At 41.9% G+C, this 25,137-nt stretch overlaps 1 pseudogene; it reads right to left on the reverse strand.

The window, feature by feature from the left end:
• Positions 1–24,189: 24,189 nt before the first annotated feature.
• LOC147991114 (uncharacterized) lies at positions 24,190–24,738 on the reverse strand (annotated as a pseudogene).
• Positions 24,739–25,137: the final 399 nt, after the last annotated feature.

Consider the following 25,137-nt stretch of genomic DNA (forward strand, 5'->3'; position numbering starts at 1 on the left):
GAGCGTGTGGTGGGTGTTCCACGCACATCCAATAGGGACGCCACGCACACTACACTACGCCGGGGACTGCGCCGCCGCCGCGGTGTAGCCTCCCAGCTGGAGCTGTCCTCTGATGACGGTGGACTGGCTGAGCAACGACGACGGACCGATGCCATTGGCGATTGTGGAAGAAGCAGATGAGATAAGCTACAGGGAGGGAGGGGAAAATGCGACGCAGGACTCACTGACCGTGAGGGTTTTTTATAGCAGGCCAGTATGCATTGCGATTTTGGGGGATTTCACAGAGTCGGGCAGGAAGCTTGCGCGGGAACCTACAAGGTTGCGTGGGAACGGGCTCACTGACGATTCATTGGCGCCACCGTTTGGACAAAATAACGCCCCTGCGCGCTGCGCAAGCTTGCGCTGTAAGCCGTCTGCGGCAGCGGGGTGACAAGACGTGCGAGAGGAGGATGAGAGGACACGTAGACTAATAAAATATGAATGCATGTTGCCAAAGATTATATTGTTGGAGTCATATTTGAACATAGTTTCCAGCTATACAATTTTTGTAACATGCATTAACACTTTTTTGGTTAAATTTAAGGTTATACACCAGCAAGCGTTTTCCCGCAACACACACGGCTTATTACATCACAAACAGCTCTGATGGATCAACTGTCTGCCACGTATCGCACACGCAACTCTAATCTAATTCATGCTTGATGTCTCCAACATCGCTTGCACAGTTCGTCTTATTTGCCATGTATCAATGTGCCGTCCTCTGCTCACGTCCCTCAGCAAACTCTGCTCGCTGTTAGGCGCCGCAGCACGCTATGCTCGCCAATAGGCGCCATGGCGCGCTCTGCTCGCGTCCGTTGGCGCGCTCGGCTTGTGGACAACTTTTCCTTGAGGCGACCGTGGAGCGCTCTGATCGCGTCCCTCCGCGCGCGCTCTGCCAGCGGTTGGGCGTGCGCACGATCACATCAGGGGCCCATATGCATGCGGTTGCGCCGCGCGCGTTGCCACGCGATGCAGTTACGTGCGGCACGATGGAGTTAAGCGCTGCAAATTAGAACTTCCATCAGGGCCTGCCGATATTCCTGGCCGTCCGGCTTCCCCTTTAATTCCCGCGGCCATTGCTACCTCTTGAGCACTGCGTTGGTTTTCCCTTGAAAAGGAAAGGGTGATGCATCAAAGTAGCATAAGTATTTCCCTCAGTTTTTGAGAACCGAGGTATCAATCCAGTAGGAAGCCACACGCAAGTCCCTCGTACCTACACAAACAAATAAGAACCTCGCAACCAACGCAATAAAGGGGTTGTCAAGCCCTTCACGGTCACTTACGAGAGTGAGATCTGATAGAGATAATAATAATAATAATAAGATAAATATTTTTGGTATTTTTATGATATAGACTGAAAGTAAAGATTTCAAAATAAAATAGATTGGAAACTTGTGTGATGGAAAATAGACCCGGGGGCCATAGGTTTCACTAGTGGCTTCTCTCAAGATAGCATAAGTATTACAGTCGGTGAACAAATTACTATCGAGCAATTGATAGAAAAGCGAATAATTATGAGAATATCTAGGCATGATCATGTATATAGTCATCACGTCCGTGACAAGTAGACATACTCCTGCCTGCATATACTACTATTACTCCACACATCGACCGCTATCCAGCATGCATCTAGAGTATTAAGTTCATAAGAACAGAGTAACGCGTTAGGTAAGATGACATGATGTAGAGGGATAGACTCTAGCAATATGATATAAACCCCATCTTTTTATCCTCGATGGCAACAATAAAATACATGTCGTTTCCCTTTCAGTCACTGGGATCGAGCACTGCAAGATTGAACCCAAAGCTAAGCACTTCTCCCATTGCAAGAAAGATGAATCTAGTAGGCCAAACCAGACTGATAATTCGAAGAGACTTGCAAAGATAACCAATCATGCATAAAAGATTTCAGATAAGAATCAAATATTGTTCATAGATAGACTTGATCATAAACCCACAATTCATCAGATCTCGACAAACACACCGCAAAAATAGTTACATCGAATAGATCTCCAAGAAGATCGAGGAGAACTTTGTATTGAGATTCAAAGAGAGAGAAGAAGCCATCTAGCTAATAAATATGGACCCGAAGGTCTGAAGTAAACTACTCACACATCACCGGAGAGGCCATGGAGTTGATGTAGAGGCCCTCCGTGATTGTTGCCCCCTCCAGCGAAGCTCCGGAAAAGGCCCCAAGATGGGATCTCTTGGGTACAGAAGGTTGTGGCGGTGGAAATAGGGTTTTGTGGTGCTCGTCATTGTTTTCAGGGTATATGAGTATATATAGGAGGAAGAAGTAGGTCGGTTGAGCCACGAGGGGCCCACGAGGGGGGAGGGCACGCCCAGGGGGTAGGCGCGCCCCCTGCCTCCTGGACTCCTTGTTCGTTTCTTGACGTCCACTCCAAGTCCTCTGGAGCACGTTTGTTCCAAAAATCACGTTCCCAAAGGTTTCATTCCGTTTGGATTCCGTTTGGATTCCGTTTGATATTCCTTTTCCGCGAAACACCGAAATAGGCAAAAAAACAGTAATTTGCACTGGGCCTTGGGTTAATAGGTTAGTTCCGAAAATAATATAAAAGTGTAAAACAAAGCCCATTAACATCCAAAACAGATAATATAATAGCATGGAACAATAAAAAACTATAGATACGTTGGAGACGTATCAAGCATCCCCAAGCTTAATTCCTGCTCGTCCTCGAGTAGGTAAATGATAAAAAACAGAACTTTTGATGTGGAATGCTACCAAACATAATTCTCAATGTAATTCTCTTTATTGTGGCATGAATATTCAGATCCGAAAGATTCAAGACAAAATTCTAATATTGACATAAAAATAATAATACTTCAAGCATACTAACTAAGCAATTATGTCTTCTCAAAATAGCATGGCAAAAGAATGTTCATACCTACAAAATCATATAGTTTGGTCATGCTCCATTTTCGTCACACAAGAATGCTCTCATCATGCACAACCCCGATGTCAAGCGAAGCAATTGTTTCACAATTTAGTAATCTCAAACTTTTTTCAACTTTCATGCAATACATGAGCGTGAACCATGGATATAGCACTATGGGTGGAATAGAATATGATGATGAGGGTTATGTGGAGAAGACAAAAAAGGAGAAAGTCTCACATCGACGCGGCTAATCAATGGGCTAGGGAGATGCCCATCAATTGATGTCAATGCAAGGAGTAGGGATTTCCATGCAACTGATGCACTAGAGCTATAAATGTAGGAAATCTCAACAAAAGAAACTAAGTGGGTGTGCATCCAACTTGCTTGCTCATGAAGACCTAGGGCATTTGAGGAAGCCCATTGTTGGAATATACAAGCCAAGTTCTATAATGAAAAATTCCTACTAGTATATGAAAGTGACAAAACAAGAGAATCTCTACCATAAAGATCATGGTGCTACTTTTAAGCACAAGTGTGGAAAAAAGGATAGTAGCATTGCCCCTTTTTTTGGGCCTTGTTTTTTTATTTGGCCTTTCTCTTTTTTTGTTTGGTACAATGCTCTATTAATGATGATCATCACACTTCTATTTATTTACAATTCAATGATTACAACTCGATACTAGAACAAAGTATGACTCTATGAATGCCTCCGGCGGTGTACCGGGAAGGGCAATGAATCAAGAGTGACATGTATGAAAAATTATGAACGGTGGCTTTGCCACAAATACGATGTCAACTACATGATCATGCAAGGCAATATGACAATGATTATGTGTGTCATGATAAATGGAACGATGGAAAGTTGCATGGCAATATATCTCGGAATGGCTATGGAAATGCCATAATAGGTAGGTATGGTGGCTGTTTTGAGGAAGATATAAGGAGGTTTATGTGTGACAAAGCGTATCATATCACGGGGTTTGGATGCACCGGCGAAGTTTGCACCAACTCTCAAGGTGAGAAAGGGCAATGCACGGTACCGAAGAGGCTAGCAATGATGGAAGGGCGAGAGTGCGTATAATCCATGGACTCAACATTAGTAATAAAGAACTCACATACTTATTGCAAAAATCTACAAGTCATCAAAAACCAAGCATTACGCGCATGCTCCTAGGGGTATAGATTGGTAGGAAAATACCATCGCACGTCCCCGACCGCCACTCATAAGGAAGACATTCAAATAACACCTCATGTTTCAAATTTGTTACACAACGGTCACCATACGTGCATGCTACGGGACTTGCAAACTTCAACGCAAGTATTTCTCAAATTCACAACTACTCAACTAGCACACTCTAATATTACCACCTTTATATCTCAAAACAATTGTCATGTATCAAACTTCTCCTAGTACTCAATGCACTTTTTATGAAAGTTTTTATTATACCGATCTTGGATGCCTATCATATTAGAACTAAATTCATAACCAAAGCAAATTACCATACTGTTCTAAGGGACTGTAAAAATAATATAAGTGAAGCATGAGATATCAATAATTTCTATAAAATACAACCACCACCGTGCTCTAAAAAATATAAGCGAAGCACTAGGGCAAAATTATCTAGCTCAAAAGGTATAAGTGAAGCACATAGAGTATTCTAATAAATTCCAATTCATGTGTGTCTCTCCCTAAAGGTGTGTACAGCAAGGATGATTGTGGTAAACTAAAAAGCAAAGACTCAAATCATACAAGACGCTCCAAGAAAAACACATATCATCTAGTGAATAAAAATATAGCTCCAAGTAAAGTTACCGATGGACGAAGACGAAAGAGGGGATGCCTTCCGGGGCATCCCCAAGCTTAGGCTTTTTGTTGTCCTTGGATTTTACCTTGGGGTGCCTTGGGCATCCCCAAGCTAAGGCTCTTTCCTCCCCTTGTTCCATAATCCATCAAATCTTTACCCAAAACTTGAAAACTTCACAACACAAAACTTAAAAGAAAATCTCGTGAGCTCCGTTAGTAAAAGAAAACAAACCACAACTTAAGATACTGTAATTAACTCATTATTTATTTATATTGGTGTTAAAACTAATTTATTCCAACTTCTATATGGTTCATAAACTCTATTACTAGCCATAGATTCATCAAAATAAGCAAACAACACACGAAAAACAGAATCTGTCAAAAACAGAACAGTCTGTAGGAATCTGTAGGTTTCGAATACTTCTCGAACCCCAAAAATTATAAAATAAATTGCTGGACATGAGGAATTTATCTATTAATCATATTCAAAAATAATTAAGTAAATAGCACTCTCCAGTAAAAAATGGCAGCAAATCTCGTGAGCGCCAAAGTTTCTGTTTTTTACAGCAAGATCGCAAAGACTTTCCCCAAGTCTTCCCAAAGGTTCTACTTGGCACAAACACTAATTAAAAGCATAAAACCACATCTAAATAGAGGCTATATGAATTTTATTATTAAACAGAACCAAAAAGCAAGAAACAAAAATAAAATTGGGTTGCCTCCCAACAAGCGCTATCGTTTAACGCCCCTAGCTAGACATAAAAGCAAGGATAGATCTAGGTATTGTCATCTTTGGTATGAAATCCATAAGTGGCCCTCGTAATAGATTCATCAGGTAATTTAATTTTTATTTCTAGGAAAGTTTTCCATGCCCTTCCTTAACGGAAATTAGAATCTAATATTCCCTTTTTTCATATCAATAATTGCACTAATCGTTGTAAGGAAAGGTCTACCAAGAATAATAGGACATGAAGGATTGCAATCAATATCAAGAACAATGAAATCTACGGGCACATAATTCCTATTTGCAACAATAAGAACATCATTAATTCTTCCCATAGGTTTCTTAATGGTGGAATCCGCAAGATGCAAGTTTAAAGAACAATCATCAAATTCACGGAAACCTAGCAAATCACACAAGGTTTTAGGAATCGTGGAAACACTAGCACCCAAATCACATAAAGCAAAGCATTCATGATCTTTAATTTTAATTTTAATAGTAGGTTCCCACTCATCATAAAGTTTTCTTGGGATAGAAACTTCCAATTCAAGCTTTTCTTCATAAGATTGCATTAAAGCATGAACGATATGTTTAGTAAAAGCTTTATTTTGACTATAAGCATGCAGGGAATTTAGCACGGATTGCAACAAGGGAAATACAATCTATCAAAGAGCAATTATCATAATTAAATTCCTTGAAATCCAAGATAATGGGTTCATTGCTATGTAAAGTTTTGACCTCTCCAATCCCACTTTTATCAGTTTTTGCATCAAGATTTAAAAACTCCAAATCATTGGGACGCCTTCTAACTAAACTTGACTCATCTCCAGTCCAATCATTATCAAGATTCATATTGCAAAACAGAGATATAATAGGGGATACATCCTTAACTTTTAGATCTTCATCATTATTGTCATGGAAACTAGAAGAACACGCTTTCACAAAGCAATCTTTTTTCGCACGCATCCTAGCGGTTCTTTCTTTGCACTCATCAATGGAAATTCTCATAGCTCTGAGAGACTCATTGATATCATGCTTAGGTGGAATTGATCAAAGTTTCAAAGAATCAACATCAAGAGAAATCCTATCTATGTTCCTAGCCAACTCATCAGTCTTAGACATTTTTTCTTCAAGCAAAGCATTGAAACTCTTTTGCGAACTAATAAATTCTTTAATATTAGATTCAAAATCAGAGGGCATCTTATTATAATTTCCATAAGAATTGTTGTAGGAATTACCAGAATTATTAAAGGAATTGCTAGGAAATGGCCTAGGATTAAAATATCCTCTATACGCGTTATTATCAAAATTGTTCCTACCAACAAAATTCACATCCATAGATTCATTATTATTCTCAATCAAAGTAGACAAAGGCATATCATTAGGATCAGAAGAAACACTATTATTAGCAAACAATTTCATAAGCTCATCCATCTTTCCACTCAAAACATTGATTTCTTCTATAGCATGCACCTTTTTATTAGTAGATCTTTTAGTATGCCATTGAGAATAATTAATCATAATATTATCTAGGAGTTTAGTAGCTTCTCCTAAAGTGATTTCCATAAAAGTGCCTCCCACGGCCGAATCTAAAAGATTCCTGGAAGCAAAGTTCAATCCGGCATAAATTTTTTGTATAATCATCCAAAGATTCAAACCGTGTGTAGGGCAATTACATATTATTAATTTCATCCTCTCCCAAGCTTGTGCAACATGTTCATGATCAAGTTGCTTAAAGTTCATCATATCATTTCTAAGAGTGATGATCTTAGCGGGAGGAAAATACTTAGAGATAAAAGCATCTTTGCACTTATTCCAAGAATCGATACTATTTTTAGGCAAAGACAAAAACCAAGTTTTAGCACGAACTCCAAGAGAAAACAGGAATAGCTTCAGTTTAAAAATATAATTATCCACATCTTTATTCTTTTGCATATCACATAAATCAACAAAGTTGTTTAGATGGGTAGCAGCATCTTCACTAGGAAGGCCGGAAAACGGATCTTTCATGACAAGATTCAGCAAAGCAGCATTAATTTCACAAGATTCAGCATCGGTAAGAGGAGCAATCGGAGTGCTAATAAAATCATTATTGTTGGTATTGGAAAAATCACACAATTTAGTATTATCTTGAGCCATCATGACAAGCAAGAAATCCAACACACAAGCAAACAAGAAACAAGCAAAAAGAGACGAACTAGAAAAGAGAAGGGGAACGGAAAAAGAGGGCGAATAAAACGGCAAGGGTGAAGTGGGGGAGAGGGAAACGGGAGGGAAATGGCAAATAATGTAATGCGAGGGATAAGAGTTTGTGATGGGTACTTGGTATGTCTTGACTTGTGCGTAGACTCCCCAGCAACGACGCTAGAAATCCTTCTTGCTACCTCTTGAGCACTGCGTTGGTTTTGCCTTGAAGAGGAAAGGGTGATGAAGCAAAGTAGCATAAGTATTTCCCTCAGTTTTTGAGAACCAAGGTATCAATCCAGTAAGAGGCGTGTGGGTGACACGCAAGTCCCTCGTACCTACACAAACAAATAAGAACCTCGCAACCAACGCGATAAAGGGGTTGTCAAGTGTAACACCCATGATGCGGCTATATCTCCCACGTGTCGGGGCACAACTTAGAGGCATAGCCGCATGGTAGGTTTGTCGCAAGAGGGGTAATCTTCACACAATCCCATGTACTGAATAAGAATGGGATAAAGAGTTGGCTTACAATCGCCACTTCACACAATACATAAATAATCCATACATCATCCAGAATACAATAAAGGTCCGACTACGGAACCAAAATAAAAGAAGACAACACCAAATGCTAGATCCCCGATCGTCCCAACTTGGCGCCACTACTGATCAACTGGAAACAAAACAACACAATGAACACGATCTTCATCGAGCTCCCACTTGAGCTCAGTTGCGTCATCTGCACTGGTATCATCGGCACCTGCAACTGTCTGGAAGTATCTGTGAGCCACGAGGACTCAACAATCTCACACCCGCGAGATCAAGACTATTTAAGCTTATGGGTAGGAAAGGGGTAGTGAGGTGGAGCTGCAGCAATTACTAAGCATATATGGTGGCTAACTTACGCAAATAAGAGTGAGAAGAGAAGCAACGCAACGGTCGTGAACTAGAAGTGATCAAGAAGTGATCCTGAAACTACTTACGTTCAAGCATAACACAAGAACCGTGCTCACTTCCCGGACTCCATCGGAAAGAGACCATCACGGCTACACACGCGGTTGATGCATTTTAATTAAGTTAAGTGTCAAGTTCTCTACAACCGGATATTAACAAATTCCCACCTGCCACATAACCGCGGGCACGGCTTTTGAAAGTTCAAAACCCTGCATGGGTGTCCCAACTTAGCCCATCACAAGCTCTCACAGTCAACGAAGGATATTCCTTCTCCCGGGAAGACCCGATCAGACTCGGAATCCCGGTTACAAGACATTTCAACAATGGTAAAACAAGACCAGCAAAGCCGCCAGATGTGCTGACATCCTGATAGGAGCTGCACATATCTCATTCTCAGGGCAACACCGGATGAGCAATCCGTACAACTAAAACCAGCCCTCAAGTTTCCCCGAGGTGGCGCTGCAAGGGGCTCTAGTTTGGACTAACACTTAGAGAAGCACTGGCCCGGGGGGGGGGGGGTTAAAATAAAGATGACCCTCGGGAGCGCGACTCCCAAGGGAAAAGTAGGTGGTGGTGAGGCAAATGGTAAAACCAAGGTTGGGCCTTGCTGGAGGAGTTTTATTCAAAGCAAACTGTCAAGGGGTCCCCATAACACCCAACCGTGTAAGGAACGCGAAATCAAGGAACATAACACCGGTATGACGGAAACTAGGGCGGCAAGAGTGGAACAAAACACCATGCATAAGGCCGAGCCTTCCACCCTTTACCAAGTATATAGATGCATTAAAGTAAATAAGATATATTGTGATATCCCAACAAAACCATGTTCCAACATGGAATAATCTTCAACTTCACCTGCAACTAGCAACGCTATAAGAGGGGCTGAGCAAAAGCGGTAACATAGCCAAACAACGGTTTGCTAGGAAAGGTGGTTTAGAGGCTTGACATGGCAATATGGGAGGCATGATATAACAAGTGGTAGGTAGCGCGACATGGCAATAGAGCGAACAACTAGCAGGCAAAGATATAAGTGATTTTGAGGGTATGGTCATCTTGCCTGAGATCCCGCAAGGAAGAAGAACGAGTCCATGAAGAAGACAAACGGACGTAGTCGAACAAATCCTCACAAACGTGACGTTATCGGAACTAACCTGTAGAAGCAACACTGGAAAGAAGCAAACAACATAGTAAACAACCATCACATAATCATGGCATGATGCACAACCAAGTATGATGCATGTCTGGTTTAATGAGGCATGGCATGGCAAAGAGCAAAACACATGTAGAGCTCATGCCCATATGAAGCACACATCAAATGTGACAAAAATGACAAATCAACATAATCTGCTAAGCAACATGAGTAAACATTTTATAGCACTCTTGCATCAGTGATTTGGGCATCAAGATGAACTCAAACAAGCTTGCCACTATGGAATCAAATGAAGAGCATCTCACAATGAACATTCTGATATCTCATATGCATGAAACAGAGCTACGGTCATGGAGTTATGATGCGATGAACATGGCCTGACAATAGCATAGATAAAGGACTTAGAGAAATTAGACCTCGGAGAATCGGGACGGAGCGGTGTGGGATGGAGAGATCCGGGGACAGGGGTGTGTTTGGAACGAGGGACTGGTGGATCTCATCCCGATCCAGTTCAACGCCAGCTCCGGCGAACCCTAGGGTTCCGACGATCACCGGAGAGGGCGGAGGAGGAAGCGGGTGGCCGGATCCGGTCCAGCCCGACAGGATCCGCGGCGAGGCGGCACGGAAACCGGCGATGAGGGGCGGCTCCGGCGGAGGAGCGCGGAAGCCGAGGCGGCAGTGCAGGTCTCCGACGAAGGGCACGGCGGCGCAGGCAGCGGGGCACGGCGCACGGGGCGGCGGGGAGCGGCGGGGCACGGCGCTCGGGGCGGCGATCTGTGGTGGCGCTCGCCGGCGAGGCGCGGCGGCGGCTCGGGGAGCCCGCGGCAAGCAGCGGCGCGATCGGGCCTGCGCGGGCCCATGATGGGCTCTGCGGGCCGGCGGCGGCAGAGGAGAGAGAGAGGGCCGGTGGAGGACACGTGGTACCGTGGGATTGGTCCAGGCGCGGTGGCGGACACATCCGGCCGTCTCGGATGCGTCCGGTGGCGATGGGGGAAGGTTAGGATAGGGTTTGGACGCGAAATTTCGGGGAAAGACATATTTATAGGTAGGAGGAGGTAGGAGTGTCCAAATGAGAGTAGGAGTTTTCGACCACGCGACCGTGATCCGACGACGGAGGACATGCGAGTGGTTTGGATGGGTTATTGGGCCGTTTTGGAGGGGTGTTGGGCTACAACACACACGAGTCCTTTCCTGTTACCCGGTTAACCGTTGGAGTATCAAACAGACTCCAAATGGCAGGAAATTTGATAGGCGTTCTACCGGTGGTGTACCAAGGCCACTTGACAAATCTCGGACCATTCCAAGAACCTTCAATACCCGCTCACGAAAAGAGACAAGAGGGGTGCGCCGGAGGACGTAGGAGTGTCGGATTGCTAAATGGACAACGGGGAAAATGCTCGGATGCATGAGACGAATACGAATGCAAATGCGATGCACATGATGACATGATATGAAATGCATGAGAAAAACAAAGATAAAACCCAACCACGAAGGGAATCTCACAACACCTCTCCAGAAAAGGCAAGAGTCGGAGTTACGAATATGGAAAGTTGTATTCGGGGCGTTACATCAAGCCCTTCATGGTCACTGATGACCCACAAGTATAGGGCATCTATCGTAGTCCTTTCAATAAGTAAGAGTGTTGAACCCAACGAGGAGCAGAAGGAAATGATAAGCGGTTTTCAGCAAGGTATTCTCTACAAGCACTGAAATTATAGGTAACAGATAGTTTTGTGATAAGATAATTGGTAACGAGCAACAAGTAACAAGAGTAAATAAAGTGAAGCAAGCTGGCCCAATCCTTTTTGTAGCAAAGGACAAGCCTGGACAAATTCTTATATAGAGAAAAGCGCTCCCTAGGACACATGGGAATATCGTCAAGCTAGGTTTCATCACGATCATATGATTCGCATTCGGTACTTTGATAATTTGGTATGTGGGTGGACCGGTGCTTGGGTACTGCCCTTACTTGGACAAGCATCCCACTTATGATTAACTTCTATTGCAAGCAACCGCAACTACAACAAAAGTATTAAGGTAAACCTAACCATGGCATGAAACATATGGATCCAAATCAGCCCCTTACGAAGCAACACATAAACTAGGTTTTAAGCTTCTGTCACTCTAGCAACCCATCATCTACTTATTACTTCCCAATGCCTTCCTCTAGGCCCAAAGAATGGTGAAGTGTCATGTAGTCGACGTTCACATAACACCACTAGAGAAAATATAACATACATCTCATCAAAATATCGAGCGAATACCAAATTCACATGACTACTAATAGCAAGACTTCTCCCATGTCCTCAGGAACAAACGGAACTACTCACAAAGCAGATTCATGTTCATAATCAGAGGGGTATTAATGTGCATATAGGATGTGAACATATGATCTTCCACCAAGTAAACCAACTAGCATCAACTACAAGGAGTAATCAACACAACTAGCAACCCACAGGTACCAATCCCAGACTTAGAGACGAGAATTGGATAAAAGAGATGAACTAGGGTTTGAGAGGAGATGGTGCTGGTGAAGATGTTGATGGAGATTGACCCCCTCCCGATGAGAGGATCATTGGTGATGACGATGGCGATGATTTCCCCCTCCCGGAGGGAAGTTTCCCCAGCCGAACAGCTCCGCCGGAGCCCTAGATTGGTTCCGCCAAGGTTCCACCTCGTGGCAGCGGAGTCTCGTCCCGAAAGCTGGCTTATGATTTTTTCCTCATCGAAAGACTCCATATAGCAGAAGATGGGCATCGGAGGGCCACCAGGGGACCCACGAGGCAGGGGGGCGCGCCCAGGGGTACGGTGGGCCCCCGCCCTCGTGGGCAGGGTGTGGCCCCCCTCTGGAACTTCTTGCACTCATTATTTTTTATATATTCTGAAAATGACTTCTGTGAAGTTTCAGGACTTTTGGAGCTGTGCAGAATAGGTCTATAATATTTGCTCCTTTTCCAGCCCAGAATCCCAGCTGCCGGCATTCTCCCTCTTTATGTAAACCTTGTAAAATAAGAGAGAATAGGCATAAGTATTGTGACATAATGTGTAATAATAGCCCATAATGCAATAAATATCGATATAAAAGCATGATGCAAAATGGAGGTATCAACTCCCCCAAGCTTAGACCTCGCTTGTCCTCAAGCGAAAGCCGAAATCAAAAAATATGTCCACATGTTTAGAGCTAGAGGTGTCGATAAAAATAAAATACGGACATGAGGGCACCATGATCATTCTTAGAACAACAACTTATATAATTCTTGTCATATGATCTCTTATGCTAGAGTAACAATTCAATCACAATTTCAAGTATGAATCATAAACTTCATTGAAGACCAACAAGCTATAATCTCAGTCATTGGAGCAATTGCAATTTACCATAACGTAGGAAAGAGTCAATATAAGAGCTTTTCAGCAAGTCCACATACTCAACTATCATATAGTCTTTCACAATTGGTAACACTCACGCAATACTTATGGGTATAGAGTTTTAATCGGACACAGAGAAAGATAGGGGCTTATACTTTTGCCTCCCAACGTTTTACCTCAAAGGTAATGTCAACAATAATAGTTCATGAAAACTCACATCGAATTAGCCATATATACCAGGATCTTTCCAACATGTTGTGCTTGCCAAAAGATAAAATGTAAAAAGGAACGGTGAAGATCACCATGACTCTTATGTAAGGTAGGAGATAAATGTAAAAGATAGGCCCTTCGCAAAGGGAAGCAGAGGTTGTCCTGCGCTTTTATGGTTGGATGCACAAAATCTTAATGCGAAAAAACGTCACTTTATATTGCCACTTGTGATATGGACCTTCATTATGCAGTTCGTCGCTTTTATTTCTTATGTATCACACGATCGTATAAAGCTTATTTTCTCCCACACTAATAAGTCATACATATTTAGAGGGCAATTTTCATTGCTTGCACCGATGACAAGTTACTTGAGGGATCTTACTCAATCCATAGGTAGGTATGGTGGACTCTCATGGCAAAACTGGTTTAAGGGTGTTTGGAAGCACAAGTAGTATCTCTACTTGGTGCAAAGAATTTTGCTAGCATGAGGGGGAAAGGCAAGCTCAATCATGTTGGATGATCCATGACAATATAATTTATCTTAGATTTAAGAAAACATAACCCATTACGTTGTCTTCCTTGTCCAACGTCAACTCTTTAGCATGTCATATTTTAATGAGTGCTCACAATCATAAAAGATGTCCAAGATAGTATATTTATATCTGAAGACATCTCTTTCTTTATTACTTCCTATTAATTGCAATGATGACCAAAACTATGTTTGTCAACTCTCAACAACTTTTATTCATCATACTTTTTATATGTGAGCTCATTACTCTCCATAAGATCCATATGATCTCTTTTATTTCTTTTTATTCTTTCTCTTTTCCTTTATTCAATAAAGATCATGGCAAACCAATCAAACCCTTGACTCAAAACTAAGCTTTATTATATAAAGCTCACATACTCGATTACATAGAAGGATCATAAAGCAAAACTCACAACTAGATCATACTAAAACTTTTATTCTACTAGATCAAGATATTACCAAAAGGATCGAACTAAGAAAAATGATAAAGATAAAAGTGATGGTGATACGATACCGGGGTACTCCCCCAAGCTTGGCAGTTGCCAAGGGGAGTGCCCATACCCATGTGATTATGTCTCCTTTGTTGGTGAAGAAGATGGTGGTGATGAAGGGTAATCGCACATCGAGCGTAGGAGGTCTTCCAACTTGTGGATAATGTCCTTGAGGGCGATGATATGCTCCTTCAACAAAATATTTTCACGTGTGAGATACTTGTTCTATATACGAGCTAGCTCAATCATCTTCAAAGCTTCGATCTCAGTTGGGGTAAGAAGATTGTGATCAAGTTGAAGGATTTCTTCTGTTGCCGGAACTTGGTCCTCCGTGGCCTTCTTGATCCCTTCATCCTTGTTGATCTCCATGGGTTCTTCTCTCTTCATTATCCAAGCATTGTTGGCCTCATTGTTGGAGGAGGAGGGAGATGACATGATGCCTGGCTTTGACAACCTTGGCAGAAAATAGCTCGAAACAAGAACAAGAGATTTTTGCATGATACAGTGGTCAAAACCTTCGGGAGGTTATATAATGAATTTTTACCGACCAAAATACGTGACGTGTAAGAAAACGGAGTCCGGAGAGCACACAAGGTGCCCACGAGGTAGGGGGCGCGCCCAGGGGGTAGGGCGCGCCCTCCACCCTTGTGGAGCCCTCATGTCCTTCCCGGACTGCTTCTTATTTTTCTATTTTTCTAAATATTCCAAAACGGAGAAAAATTGCCATTAGAACTGTTTTGGAGTCGGTTTACTTACCGTACCACATACCTATTCCTTTTCGGAGTCTCAAATGTTCTGGAAAGTGTCCCTTATGTATTCCTCCGGGGTTATGGTTTCAATAACATTGGTTCCAACATTTATAGGATTACCTGAGATATAATGTTTGATTCTTTGACCGTTCACCACCTTCGGATTTGTGCCTTTGAAGTTGTTGATTTTTATGGCACTGGAACGATAGACCTCCTCGATAACGTAAGGACCTTCCCATTTAGTGAGAAGTTTTCCTGCAAAAAATCTTAAGCGAGAGTTGTATAACAATACATAATCACCTACATTAAACTCACGCTTTTGTATCCTTTTTTCATGCCATCTTTTAACCTTTTATTTAAACAATTTGGCATTCTCATAGGCTTGGGTTCTCCATTCATCAAGTGAGCTAATGTCAAATAACCTCTTCTCACTAGCAAGTTTGAAATCATAATTGAGCTCTTTAATAGCCCAATAAGCCTTATGTTCTAGTTCAAGAGGTAAGTGACATGCTTTTCCATAAACCATTTTATACAGAGACATACCCATAGGATTATTATATGCAGTTCTATAGGCCCATAATGCATCATCAAGTTTCTTGGACCAATTCTTTTTAGAACTATTAACAGTCTTTTGCAAAATTAATTTGAGTTCTCTATTACTCAATTCTACTTGACCACTAGGCTGTGGGTGATAAGGAGATGTAATTCTATGATTAACATCATACTTAGCAAGCATTTTACGGAAAGCACCATGAATAAAATGTGAACCACCATCAGTCATTAAATATCTAGGGACTCCAAACCTCGGAAAAATAACTTCTTTAAGCATCTTAATAGAGGTGTTATGATCAGCACTACTAGTTGGAATAGCTTCCACCCACTTAGTAATGTAATCAACAACAACTAAAATATGTGTACACCCATTAGAGGCAGGAAAAGGTCCCATATAATCAAAGCCCCAAACATCAAATGGTTCAATAGAAAGTGAAGAATTCATAGGCATTTCTTGACGTCTACTAATATTACCAATTCTTTGACATTCATCACAAGATAAGACAAACTTACGGGCATCCTTGAAGAGAGTAGGCCAATAAAAACCGGATTGCAATACCTTATGTGCAGTTCTATCTCCAGCATGGTGTCCTCCATAAGCCTCAGAGTGACACTTGCGTAAGATCTTTTCCTGTTCATGCTTAGGTACACAACATCTAATAACACCATCTACTCCTTCTTTATAAAGATGTGGGTCATCCCAAAAGTAATGTCTCAAATCATAGAATTTTTTTTCTTTTGCTGGTATGTGAAACTAGGTGGTATAAATTTAGCAACAATATAATTAGCATAATCAACATACCATGGAGCAGTACGAGAAGCATTTATGACATTTAATTGTTCATCAGGAAAGCTATCATCAATAGGTAGTGGTTCATCAAGAACATTATCTAGCCTAGACAAGTTGTCTGCAACGGGGTTCTCAGCTCCCTTTCTATCAATAATATGCAAATCAAATTCTTGTAGCAAGAGAACCCATCTAATAAGTCTAGGTGTAGCACCTTTCTTTTCCATAAGATATTTAATAGCAGCATGATCCGTGTGAATAGTTACTTTAGAATCAACAATATAAGGTCTGAACTTATCACAAGCAAATACAACTGCTAAGAATTCTTTTTCAGTAGTAGCATAATTTCTCTGAGAATTGTCTAGAGTTTTACTAGGATATTGAATAACATTTAATTTATTATCAACTCTTTGCCCTAGAACAGAACCTACAACATAATCAATAGCATCACGCATAATTTCAAAGGGTAAATTCCAATCAGGTGGCTGAACAATAGGTGCAGAGATCAATGCTTTCTTAAGTATTTCAAATGCTTCTACGCAGTCATCATCAAAAACAAATGGTATATCTTTTTGTAATAAATTAGTCAGAGGCCGAGAAATTTTTGAGAAGTCCTTAATGAACCTCCTATAAAAACCGGCGTGACCAAGGAAACTTCTTATACCTTTGATGTCCTTGGGACATGGCATCTTTGCAATAGCATCAACCTTAGCTTTATCAACTTCAATACCTCTTTCAGAAACTTTATGCCCCAAGACAATACCTTCATTAACCATAAAGTGGCACTTCTCCCAATTCAAGACAAGGTTAGTTTCTTCACATCTCTGCAAAACTCGATCAAGGTTGCTTAAGCAATCATCAAAAGAGGATCCATAGATGGAGAAATCGTCCATGATAACCTCACAAATCATTTCACAAAAGTCAGAGAATATAGCCATCATGCATCTTTGTAAGGTAGCAGGTGCATTACATAAACCAAAAGGCATACGTCTATAAGCAAAAGTACCGAACGGGCAGGTAAAAGTGGTCTTCGATTGATCATCAGCTGACATAGGTATTTGAGAGAAACCAGAATAACCATCTAGAAAGCAAAAATGTGTATGTTTGTATAATCTTTCTAGCATTTGATCAATAAAAGGTAAGGGGTAATGATCCTTTTTAGTAGCCTTATTTAATTTGCGGAAATCAATTACCATCCTATAACTTGTAATAATTCTTTGAGGAATCAATTCATCTTTATCATTAGGAACGACAGTAATACCTCCCTTTTTAGGGACACAATGGACAGGACTTACCCACTGACTATCAGCAACGGGATAAATTATACCTGCCTCAAGGAGCTTTAGTATTTCCTTTCTTACCACTTCTTTCATCTTAGGATTCAGCCATCGTTGGTGATCACGAACTGGTTTGGCATCTTTCTCCAAATTTATTTTGTGTTGACATAGTGTGGGACTAATTCCCTTAAGATCATCGAGAGTATATCCAATAGCAGCACGGTGCTTCTTCAGAGTTTTCAATAATCTCTGTTCTTCATGCTCTGAAAGGTTAGCACTAATAATAACATGATATATCTTTTTCTCATCAAGATAAGCATATGTAAGAGTATCAGGTAAAGGTTTGAGCTCAAACACGGCATCACCCTTGGGTGGAGGAGGATCCCCTAGGATTTCAACAGGCAAATTGTGTTTCGGGATGGGTTCCTTTTTAAAGAATACTTCATCTATTTCCTCCCTTCTTTCATTCATGAACATATCATTTTCATGGTCTAGCAAATATTGTTCTAAAGGATCACTAGGAGGCACTGCAATAGAAGCAAGACCAATAATTTCATCTTTACTAGGCAATTCCTCTTCATGGTGTTGTCTACGAAATTTAGAGAAATTAAACTCATGAGACATATCACCTAAACCAATAGTAACACCATCCTTTTTGCAATCTATCTTAGCATTAACTGTGTTCAAGAAGGGTCTACCAAATATAATGAGACAAAAACTATCTTGTGAGGAACCAAGAACAAGAAAATCAGCAGGATATTTAGTTTTCCCACACAAGACTTCAGCATCTCTAACAATTCCAATTGGTGAAATAGTATCTCTATTGGCAAGTTTAATTGTGACATCAATATCTTCTATCTCAGCAGGTGCAATATCGTGCATAATTTCTTTATATAACTCATGAGGTATAGCACTGGCACCCATATCACATAAGCCATGATAACAATGATCTCCTATTTTAACATAAACAACATGCATGCCTACCACAGGTCTATGTTTATCTTTAGCACAAGGTTTAGCAATTCTTGCAGTTTCATCACAGAAATGAATAACATGCCCATCAATATTATCAGACAGGAGATCTTTAACAATAGCAATATTAGGTTCAACTTTAATTTGCTCAGGAGGTGTATAGGTTCTAATATTGCTTTTACGAACCACAGTTGAAGCTTTAGCATGATCTTTTATCCTAACAGGAAAAGGTGGTTTCTCAACATAAGCAGTAGGAACAATAGGATCATAATAAGTGGCAGTCTTTTCTTCAACTTTAATAGGTGCAGCTACTTTTAATTCTATGGGAGGATGATATTTAAACCACTTCTCTCTAGGGAGATCAACATGAGTAGAAAAAGATTCACAAAAAGAAGCTACTATCTCAGAGTCAAGTCCATACTTAGTGCTAAATTTACGGAAAACATCGGTATCCATAAAAGATTTAACACAATCAAACTTAGGTGTCATACCTGACTCCTTAAATTCATCGAGGTCCCAATCTTCAGAGTTGCGTTTAATTCTTTCCAATAAATCCCATTTGAATTCAATAGTCTTCATCATAAAAGAGCCAGCACAAGAAGTATCAAGCATGGTGCGATTGTTATCAGAAAGTCGAGCATATAAATTTTGAATAATTATTTCTCTTGAGAGCTCATGATTGGGGCATGAATATAACATTGATTTAAGCCTCCCCCAAGCTTGAGCGATGCTATCTCCTTCGCGATGCCAAGAATTATATATATAATTGCGATCACGATGAACAAGATGCATAGGATAAAACTTCTGATGACATTCCAATTTCAATCGTTTGTAGTTCCATGATCCCATATCATGACATAGCCTATACCATGTCAATGCATCTCCCTTCAAAGATAAAGGGAATACCTTATTCTTAATAACATCATCGGGCACACCTGCAAGCTTAAATAATCCAGAAACTTCATCGACATATATTAGGTGCTCATCAGGATGCGTTGTTCCGTCTCCTGCAAAAGGATTAGCTAGCAGTTTTTCTATCATACCCGAAGGAATCTCAAAGTAGACATTTTCATTTTCATTAGGTTCAGTAGGTTGAGGAGCAACTCTTTGCTCTACTGGTCTGTGTGAAGATACCCCGAACAAGCCCCTCAGAGGATTACTTTCCATAGTAACAAGTGATAGTAAATTTCAGCACACTATATAAATTTTTCCTTACCAAATTCCACCTACCAAGTATAGGGGATCTATCGTAGTCCTTTCTATAAGTAAGAGTGTCGAACCCAACGAGGAGCAGAAGGAAATGATAAGCGGATTTCAACAAGGTATTCTCTGCAAGCACTGAAATTATAGGTAACAGACAGTTTTGTGATAAGATAATTGGTAAAGAGCAACATGTAACAAGAGTAAATAAAGTGCATCAAGGTGTCCCAATCCTTTTTGTAGCAAAGGACAAGCCTGGACAAATTCTTATATAGAGAAAAGCACTCCCAAGGACACATGGGAATATCGTCAAGCTAGGTTTCATCACGATCATATGATTCGCGTTCGGTACTTTGATAATTTGGTATGTGGGTGGACCGGTGCTTGGGTACTGCCCTTACTTGGACAAGCATCCCACTTATGATTAATTTCTATTGCAAGCATCCGCAACTACAACAAAAGTATTAAGGTAAACCTAACCATAGCATGAAACATATGGATCCAAATCAGCCCCTTACGAAGCAATGCATAAAGTAGGGTTTAAGCTTCTGTCACTCTAGCAACCCATCATCTACTTATTACTTCCCAATGCCTTCCTCTAGGCCCAAAGACAACATGCATCTCATCAAAATGTCGAGCGAATGCCAAATTCACATGACTACTAATAGCAAGACTTCTCCCATCTCCTCAGGAACAAACATAACTACTCACAAAGCATATTCATGTTCATAATCAGAGGGGTATTAATGTGCATATATGATCTGAACATATGATCTTCCACCAAGTAAACCAACTAGCATCAACTACAAGGAGTAATCAACACTACTAGCAACCCATAGGTACCAATCCCAGACTTAGAGACAAGAATTGGATACAAGAGATGAACTAGGGTTTGAGAGGAGATGGTGCTGCTGAAGATGTTGATGGAGATTTACCCCCTCCCGATGAGAGGATCGTTGGTGATGATGATGGCGATGATTTCCCCCTCCCGGAGGGAAGTTTCCCCGGCAGAACAGCTCCGCCGGAGTCCTAGATTGGTTCTGCCAAGGTTCCGCCTCGTGGTGGCGGAGTCTCGTCCCGAAAGCTAGCTTATGATTTTTCCTCATCGAAAGACTCCATATAGCAGAAGATGGGCATCAGAGGGCCATCAGGGGACCCACGAGGCAGGGGGCGCGCCCAAGGGGGTAGGGCGCCCCCACCCTCATGGGCAGGGTGTGGCCCCCCTTTGGAACTTCTTGCGCTCAGTATTTTTATATATTCTGAAAATTACTTCCGTGAAGTTTCAGGACTTTTGGAGCTGTGCAGAATAGGTCTCTAATATTTGCTCCTTTTCCAGCCCAGAATCCCAACTGCCGGCATTCTCCCTCTTTATGTAATCCTTGTAAAATAAGAGGGAATATGCATAAGTATTGTGACATAATGTGTAATAACAGCCCATAATGCAATAAATATCGATATAAAAGCATGATGCAAAATGGACGTATCAGTCAGTTACGAGAGTGAGATCTGATAAAGATAATAATGATAAGATAAATATTTTTGGTATTTTTATGATATAGATTGAAATTAAAGATTGCAAAACAAAATAGATTGGAAACTTATATGATGGAAAATAGACCCGGGGGACATAGGTTTCACTAGTGGCTTCTCTCAAGATAGCATAAGTGTTACGGTGGGTGAAAAGATTACTGTCGAGCAATTGATAGAAAAGCGAATAATTATGAGAATATCTAGGCATGATCATATATATAGGCATCACGTCCGTGACAAGTAGACCGACTCCTGCCTGCATCTACTACTATTACTCGACACATCGACCGCTATCCAGCATGCATCTAGAGTATTAAGTTCATAAGAATAGAGTAACGCATTAGGTAAGATGACATGATGTAGAGGGATAAACTCAAGCAATATGATATAAACCCCATCTTTTTATCCTCGATGGCAAAAATACAATATGTGACGTTTCCCTTTCTGTCACTGGGATCAAGCACCACAAGATTGAACCCAAAGCTAAGCACTTCTCCCATTGCAAGAAAGATCAATCTAGTAGGCCAAACCAAACTGATAATTCGAAGAGACTTGCAAAGATAACCAATCATGCATAAAAGATTTCAGAGAAGAATCAAATATTGTTCATAGATAGACTTGATCATAAACCCACAATTCATCGGATCTCAACAAACACACCGCAAAAAGAGTTACATCGAATAGATCTCCAAGAAGATCGAGGAGAACTTTGTATTGAGATTCAAAGAGAGAGAAGAAGCCATCTAGCTAATAACTATGGACCCGAAGGTCTGAAGTAAACTACTCACACATCACCGGAGAGGCCATGGAGTTGATGTAGAGGCTCTCCATGATCGTTGCCCCCTCCGGCGGAGCTCCGGGAAAGGCCCCAATATGGAATCTCTTGGGTACAGAAGGTTGCAGCGGTGGAAACAGGGTTTCGTGGTGCTCCTCGTTGTTTTTAGGGTATATGAGTATATATAGGAGGAAGAAGTAGGTCGGTTGAGCCATAAGGGGCCCACGAGGGGGAGGGCGTGTCCAAGGGGTAGGCACGCCCCTGCCTCGTGGACTCTTCGTTCATTTTATGACGTCCACTCCAAGTCCTCTGGATCACGTTTGTTCCAAAAATCACGTTCCCAAAGGTTTCATTCCGTTTGGATTCCTTTTGATATTCCTTTTTCGCGAAACACTGAAATAGGCAAAAAAATAGCAATCTGCACTGGGCCTTGGGTTAATAGGTTAGTCCCAAAAATAATATAAAAGTGTAAAATAAAGCCCATTAACATCCAAATCAGATAATATAATAGCATGGAACAATCAAAAATTATAGATACGTTGGAGACATATCGACCATTATAACCTTAGTCTCTTCAACCTTTCGATCGTGCCCCACAACACAACAAGCACACCCACGACGACACATAGAGAGGGGATGTCCGGCGATGTTCCAATGGAGTTCGGCGAGCATAGAGTGGAGACCCACACGAGGGAGACGGATCTCTCGGTGGTGTACACCATCGACCCGGCCATGGTGGACGACTACATCAACAGCGTTGAGCAGTTGCTTGCTGGAGACAAGTACAAGGTGGTCGGCATCGACCTCCAGTACACCACCGGTTGTCCAGGCATAGATAGAAGGTTGACGTTGCCCAGTTGTGCGTGCGCCATCATGTTCTCATCTACCACTACTGCATGGCCACAGGGCCTTGCGACCGTTTCAACAGGTTTGTCAACAACATCGACTATAAGTTTGCCATGTTGGATACCAAAGACGATGTAAAAGTGCTCAGTGTTACGGGCTTGCCCTGCAAGAACCTTGTCGAAATCCGTGACCACTACAGGGTTTGGGGCAGCACGAAGCAGGACTCCCTGGTCGAACTCGCCTCAGCCATCATCGACCCCTACTACGAAAAGATGAAGCAGGATGCCCAGAGAACAAGTCCCATATCCTGGCACAAGGCCTGGATGCGGAAACTGGATGAACCTCACCTCAGGTTCACGGCCAAGAGCGTGTAAACATGCTACCGGATACACAGGCGGATCGTTGACATGAGGAAGTGCCTCGTTACCCAAATCGACGAGCCCGGATCGAGCCACAAGAAGAGCAAGCATCACAACAAGAAGATGATGATTAGATGATCATTTATGCTAGTTAATCATGCATGTAATATATAGTTTACTTTATTGGTGTGTGTGGAAATGTCATGTGTGTAGTAGCCACCTATGTAATTATGCATGTAATAGTTTACTTTGGTGCGTGCAAATGCCATGGTTGTAGTAGCTACCTATGTGAGTGGATGTTTAATTTGGTTATGCAAGCATGTCCTTATAAGTGTGTGTGTGTGTGTGTTGTTGTTCTGTATGCAATCCCATCGCACAACACACACGTCTTATTAGCAGCAACCGTCTGTGTTCTTATCGGTCTTCAGACACATTTCTGATTAAAGACCTGTTTGCCGCGTATCACACACATCTTGTTAAGTTGAGCCGTTTCTGTTCTGTTGTGTCAACGCAAACAGTTCATCCGAGTGAAGCGCATGCCGTATATCACACACACCTTTGATCTGGCTGGACATTTCTTTTGTGTTGCCTAATCACAAAAAGTTCATTCGAGTGAACCGTATGTTGTGTATCGCACACGCCTCCATCTAGCTGCCCGTTTCTTTTGTTCCTCCTCATCGCAAATAGTTCATTGAACTGAACTGTATGCCCTTCATCACAACAACAACAACAAAGCTTGTAGTCCCAAACAAGTTGGGGTAGGCTAGAGGTGAAACCCATAAGATCTCGCAACCAACTCATGGCTCTGGCACATGCATAGCAAGCTTCCATGCACCCCTGTCCATAGCTAGCTCTTTGGTGATACTCCAATCCTTCAGGTCTCTCTTAACGGACTCCTCCCGTGTCAAATTCGGTCTACCCCGCGCTCTCTTGACATTCTCCGCACGCTTTAGCCGTCCGCTATGCACTAGAGCTTCTGGAGGCTTGCGCTGAATATGCCCAAACCATCTCAGACGATGTTGGACAAGCTTCTCTCCAATTGGTGGTACCCCAACTCTATCTCGTATATCATCATTCCGGACATGATCCTTCCTCGTGTGGCCACACATCCATCTCAACATACGCATCTCCGCCACACCTAACTGTTGAACATGTCGCCTTTTAGTCGGCCAACACTCAGCGCCATACAACATTGCGGGTCAAACCGCCGTCCTATAAAACTTGCCTTTTAACTTTTGTTGCACTCTCTTGTCATAGAGAATGCCAGAAGCTTGGCGCCACTTCATCCACCCGGCTTTGATTCGATGGTTTACATCTTCATCAATACCCCCATCCTCCTGCAGCATTGACCCCAAATACCGAAAGGTGTCCTTTCGAGGTACCACCTAGCCATCAAGGATAACCTCCTCATCCTCACACCTAGTAGTACTGAAACTGCACATCATGTACTCGGTTTTAGTTCTACTAAGCCTAAACCCTCTCGATTCCAAGGTTTGTCTCCATAACTCTAATTTCCTATTTACCCCCGCCCGACTATCGTCAACTAGCACCACATCATCCGCAAAGAGCATACACCCTGGGATATCTCCTTGTATATCCCTTGTGACCTCATCCATCACCAATGCAAAAAGATAAGGGCTCAAAGCTGACCCCTGATGCAGTCCTATCTTAATCGGGAAGCCATCGGTGTCGACATCACTAGTTCAAACACTTGTCACAACATTATCATACATGTCCTTGATGAG

Source organism: Triticum urartu, chromosome 1A (assembly GCF_056163025.1).
Source record: "Triticum urartu cultivar PI428250 chromosome 1A, HENAU_Tu73, whole genome shotgun sequence".
NCBI classification, from domain to species: domain Eukaryota; kingdom Viridiplantae; phylum Streptophyta; class Magnoliopsida; order Poales; family Poaceae; genus Triticum; species Triticum urartu.